A 6,329-nucleotide genomic window follows, 5' to 3' on the forward strand; every position below is an offset into this window, starting at 1 on the left:
GGGGGGGGGGGGGGGACCCAGCTGAAACACATAATAACCATTGCAAACAATACAAAGGACTAGTGAAACCCCAAGCAATGATTCCGATTTGCCAACATACCAAAAACACGGCACACATGTCTCGTGCATCTCTCTACATGTCTAGACTAGACTTGAAGGTAATAAATTAAACATCGTTTCTTTCAAACTGAAATTCTACGTAGATTTCAAACATGGCGTCATCACAGGGACAAAATCTTGGGAAGTCTTGGAGAAAGTGGCATTCATATCCACTATTATACATCCAAATATGACAACATTTCAGAGAACCTCAACTAACAGACTATTTATTACAATTTCCATCAAAAAACAACACTGAAAATAAGATTTCCTCATCAAGCTCCAAATCTTGAACAAAAGCAAGCAAACATGATTTCAATAGTAGTTTAAGGCTGTCATACATGTCTGTCTCATTGCTGTAAGGCTGCAGCTGAGCCAACAAAGCAGCTGACAACAATTATCAACCAGACTGTCTTCTCTTTGATGTTTTTTAATGAAAGCTCACCTTCATAAAAGTGATCAGACTTTCAAACTTAATCTTCTTTACACTTAAGTGTAAAAGCAAAGGCAAACTGGTAACTTTACCAACTCAGACGATTTAGACATTTCCCCAAACAAAAGTTATGATCTTTAATTAGAAAGAATGAGCGCTATATATTTCAAACACTTTTGCTGTGATTTTTCAAGTTTATTCTTTCAATACTCAAATACTTAGTTATATTTAAATCATTTCCAAAAGCAGAACAAAATCCTCTTTGTTTTATTTATTATTTTTATTTTATTCAGCATTTTAAATAATTTAAAAAATATTGTGCAACGTCTAGTTTTATTAAGATTTTTTTAAACGAGGAAAGATGAAGTTTACTGTAAGATTGCATATAAATTAATCCTTTAGATGTTACTGAATTTTTAAAAAGTATAAAAGTGGATAAACATTTTAGTCCAGAGCTTTTGAAGGGTCATGTTAAAGTCTATATTTAATGATAGAACATTTCCCATATTAAAAATTAAGCATTATTAGAACCAAGTATCCAAGTAAAAGTCTGAACCACAAAGGTTAGATCAGGTTTCCTTCAGTCGGGGGAATAAATTACAGCTGATGTAATTCAAGTAAGAGCAGGCTCACTGGTAAAGCAACATTTAGGAAAAAACTAAAGCTACCTATTCTGTTAGAAGACACTGAACAGTTTCATTTCAAAAGCCATAAATATGATCTAGACTGTTACAGAGATGAGGAGTTAAAAGAACTACAAATAGTTGCATTTAGAAGTACATAAGTGGAATGAAGACGCATGTTGCAGCCACATCTTTACAGCTTTACTGAATCAGGGTTCAAAGACTCACAGTACAACTTCCTCTTACTCATAACTAATCATGAATTATAGCACGGGTAAAATCACAGCATAGGTGTCACTTCACAGAGAGCTGCAGACTGATGATGCAACATTTCCATCAATGAGGCAGACCAGAGTTGTACGTGAGCACAGACACATCCCACTCCTCTGACCCGGCTAAACCATGTGGCTGAACCAGGACACCCAGGCACAACAGGCCTACAGCAGTAACATTAACCCTGACACAGATGTAGAACGTCTTTGATAGATAGCACCTGAATAATCCTCTCAAATCCTTTTTTCAGAACATCTATTTTAGTCACGCGTTGACAACATCTTCATTTATGGACTTGAGACTCTTATTTTTGAAATATTAGAGTTCAACCTTCAGCAACTCCAACAACATGGCTGTGAGGGTAACATGACATTCAACAAGTTTGAGTTGTGATGTAACACAGATCTAATCCAAATTGGCTTAATTGTTCACGTTCACTCAACTAAAAGTATTTGCGAGCTACATACCACCAGTGGCCATGTCTGTTCCTCCTGGGAATAGCAAAGCCTGCAACTAAAAAGGATCTCCAAAGAAAACCCAGTGTGTTGGATCTTCCAGCTTCAGAGGGCAAACCCGTCCTGAACCTCAACGCTGGAGTTTGAGTGTTTATGTGCAACACTTTCAGGAGCTCAAGAGTAAATCCATTCAATGAGGATGAAGGACAAAGAGACAGTCTACTATAACCCGGCAACCCTCTGATCCAATGGACGTACATTAGACCTCTAGCACGACATTTAAGAACCGAATCCCAGACCAGTGTCACTGCAAGCCCAGGTCATTCCAGACCTGGTCTAAAAACAGATCCCGTGCTAAATATAACATAGCATGTTAGAGTGTGCTGCGAGAAGTATTATATCAGGAATGCACTATGATATTTACACTATTTTGTCTGCGAACTATTATAAACCCTCACACAGACTGTAGCACATGTGTATGGATTTTTGGATCATTTTTCAAATCCAAGTCAACATAAAAGCTAAATTAAGGCTAAATGAATCAGAGTGATCCAAAAAAATCTCTTAATGTGTTGCAACCAAGGAAACATGTCACTGTATTGTAATAAAAATGCATGAGAGCAACACTCTGTGACTTATACAGCAAATCCTACAGACATAACCACCTTACAAAAGTATATACTTAAGTTTCTCTTTATATTTACTTAAAACAGTTTGTCATAAGTACTTCCTTAAATTAAGCTTAAAAAGTAATATTGAGGTACAAAATCAAATTTCTGAACCAGTAACTACAAAAACTACAATACCAAAAACAAAATCAAGTACGTTTCCATCCGTTTAGTCACTTAACCTTTAACCCTTACCTACTTCAGAGGTTAAACCGTTGTTTGTCAACGGGAAAGTCAATGTGAGGGTCATCAGAAGTGTGTTTTCAATACACAAAGCAGGAATATTATACCTTAAGGGCGCTGAAAATATATATATATATTTTTAATGACAGACCTCGTTTCATTTTTCCATTTATTCTTAACATATTCTTTTAAGTAATAAATATTTGAAAAAAGAAAAAAGTAACCAAATGCTTAAAAAGACTGTGCTACACCTGACTGCAGTGTCTGTCAGCAAGCTGCATATTTTGGGCGTATCATGATACTGCAGATAATGTGTAACGGTTAGAAAACATATATTTCAATCTATACTTATAAAAAATATATAGTTCAAGTGATTTTGCTATATAAGTAAACATTACAATAAAAATGGCCGAACATTAAACGATAGAATTAATCTTAAAAGTAGCATTAAAAGCTGTGTCAACAATTTACAAAAAATAAATACCATTTGTCATGTATCACGTGAGAAAAAGAGGTTTAATTGTATAAAAACTGGACAGCAAAGACGATGCGGTAAAGGTCACGTTCTCCCATCCTGCGTCACATTTTCCTGATCTGAAGACATCACGGCGATTAGCCAATAGGAGGCCGAGAAAACGAAGAGCCACACCCACAACAGGAGGCAACAGGAAGAGAATCTACAACTGTGAACATTTGACGCATTACATTCAATGTCATAATTCAAATTTACTCGAATTTGAAGGGAAACTGCAACACTATAATACTAAATACTGATATATGGTTAGTCGAATAACGAATGAAACCCGACTAGTTCATTTTTTAGCCGTATTTTTCATGTTTCATTGAACGTAAAAGCAAAATTGATGAACGTGCTCCTAACGTTCGTGTGGTAATTGTTATATCGGTAGAATTTACGCTAAACCTGATGTTAGAGGATTGTAAGGAGACATATAACCCACAAACTAAAGATAATTTGAAACTACGGTGAACCCGAGGCAAAATACAATGGAATCTGTTTAAATGAAACATACCGAACTAAACCATAATATTTCTAAATACCGAAGCAAAGACCACACAATCATGGTTACCCACCTTGTCTAAGTGTCGTGATGCGAAGACTACAGCGGCTGCTGACAGAGTGAGACCAAGCGGCTCAAGGTGATCTCCCTTTAGTTCCTCGTTCAGAGGAACTACTTTACGAGGATGCTGAGACATATCCATCCGACCAAATAACATTATTCACGTGAACAAAAGGGTAGTTTATGTAGTTTCCACATTTATATCAATCACTCTGTAATGCATATAACATATGTAGTTTAAGTACGGAATGAGAGAAAGGGGGGATGGGTGGTTTAAAAAAAAGATATCGACGCGGATGAATATCAAAAATCGTGATGGAGCTGGTATGCTAGGTTAGGGAACCAATGGGCACGCGCGAATGCACCAGAGGAAATGCGACATGCCGACAAGTCTTTTTTTCTCTAAAAACGATTAAATGAAACAAAAATACACATTTATAAGAACGGTGCAACCCCATGTCTACTTTATTTATTGCTAACAACAGCTTAAACAGATCCGTGCAAGAGTGGTTCGTAAACATAATTCTGAACGAACATGACAGTTGTCAGCATCATCTCAAAGTTACAACTCGCTTCAGCGATTTTAAAAAGGTAAAATCCACTCACACAAAAAAGCTACGAAACCACACACACATTGATCACAGATGACTGCACTTGTTAGTTTGTATTCAGTCCAACAGGCTGCACAAAACAAAAGCAGAAAGGGCTGTTTCTCTGAGAAGAATGCAAGCTAACATCGCCATCTAGTGGTGACTAATCATACTGCAACGATATGCTCACAAAAACATGTTTGATCACATTTACTTCTTTTCATCCTTTTTGCACAACTTTTATGCAATTTTCTTAAATATAGAGACTTGATTAGGCTTTTTTTTACTGCAAACAGAGCACATCCAATGTTCAACACAAAACACAACAACAACAAAAATTTGTTTTAGCTAATACTTGCTTTTATGAGCTTTTTTTCCTGTCTAGTAAGAAATAATTATATTTTAATACTTTTCTGTGAGTTTGTGATGGCTTAACTATTGCCCACCTTTATTTTTGCAGATTTTCTAAAATTACCCAATTTATACTTTTTTTATTCATCTTATTTATGTTGATTAAAAAAAAAGGTAATTCTTCATCCTTTACTTTTTTAGGCTAATATTTAAGCATTTCTAACACACCTTGACACATGAATGTATTTACAACTATGAATAAACATCACCTAATAGGTTTTTGCTTCCATATAGAGGCTAAATAGTTTTGTAGACATATATTTTTTATGCATATTTGCATCAATAGGCGTCGAATGGTTAAACATTTATGTCTCTTATTACTTCTTAAACCAGCAAACTATTGTAAACAAACAAGGATTGAAATAATAATAATAAAAAAAATCTATGTAAACACTATTTAATTATTAATCATAATGTAAATGGTTTAGGATTTATTTTAGTACCACAATGGCCTCTAAAAGGAGTAAGTAAGCAGTTAGTTTATCTCTGACATAGTTATTAAATCTCCAGCAACATTTGATTTTATGTAAACTTTATGATTAAACTACCAAGATGACCCATGTACTTTAAAACTGGAGCAGTCTTTTAATTACTATATGGCACTGCTGACAAGATACGGACACGTTTATGTACCATTCCCTTTTTTTTCTATTCTTACCTGGGCCCACCTCCAGATGTGGCACTGCTACTTCCACTTCCCATGGTGTTGGCTCACTGGCTGTCAACTGCCTCTGACTGGAATCACAGCCCTGCGACATGTAAACCCATTTGCTCAGGTGAGGAACAAGTTAATTGTGAAGTCTGTCTGTGGTGATACTTCTCGTTGCCACTCAGCATTAATCAGGGCTAAACCTCAAGGCCACGAGGTACAAATAAGACAATGTGCTCAGATAAATCTCATTTAAGCAGATACAGTGCCTAATGCCTTGTACCCTAACACTAAAGCCAAATCTAAATATTAAATTCATACTCAAAATTACAAAACAAATACAATATTTGCATTACATTTAATTAAATTCATGAGCTTTTATACTGCAAAATAAAAGGCACAAACACAGTTTGTCTCATCATAAATATAAGGCTGGGGTGAACAAAGAACCTGGAAAATGCCTGATTAAAAGTCATATATCAAGTTTCCATAAAGCTGTATGATAAAAAAATAGATTTTTTGTTTATTTTACTTAAACATTTAAGATGACAGTTTCAATCAGCTGGTTATTAATCTGATAAACTGATGCCTTGAGACAATGAGGGTAAATACTGATTAGCACGCTAGCCTAATGACCGTTATGTCATGCAGACACACAGTGACACAGTGTTTTATTCATTTGACGAGTTCACCTTATAAACTCTGATGAAATAAGAGTAATAATGCATGGAATATTATACTGGAGTGATTTTATTATTCATGCTGGGATGTGTGAAAAATGTAAATTTCTATTGTCTGGAGCTTTTTTAGAGCCTCCAACATAAATTACTGCTCATGTTTTTGAATACATTTTCCCTTGACATAAA

General features: G+C 35.3%; 1 protein-coding gene across 2 annotated transcripts in view; it reads right to left on the bottom strand.

The window, feature by feature from the left end:
• The window catches only part of pkma (pyruvate kinase M1/2a), a 15,549-nt gene extending 11,565 nt beyond the window's left edge, over positions 1-3,984 (bottom strand). For both annotated transcript variants that reach the window (XM_024295933.2, XM_024295932.2), the window contains exon 1: positions 3,827-3,984. The gene's annotated coding sequence lies outside the window, so the exon portion shown is untranslated. The remainder of the gene's footprint in view (positions 1-3,826) is intronic.
• Positions 3,985-6,329: the final 2,345 nt, after the last annotated feature.

Source organism: Oryzias melastigma, linkage group LG3 (genome assembly GCF_002922805.2).
Source record: "Oryzias melastigma strain HK-1 linkage group LG3, ASM292280v2, whole genome shotgun sequence".
NCBI classification, from domain to species: Eukaryota; Metazoa; Chordata; class Actinopteri; order Beloniformes; family Adrianichthyidae; genus Oryzias; species Oryzias melastigma.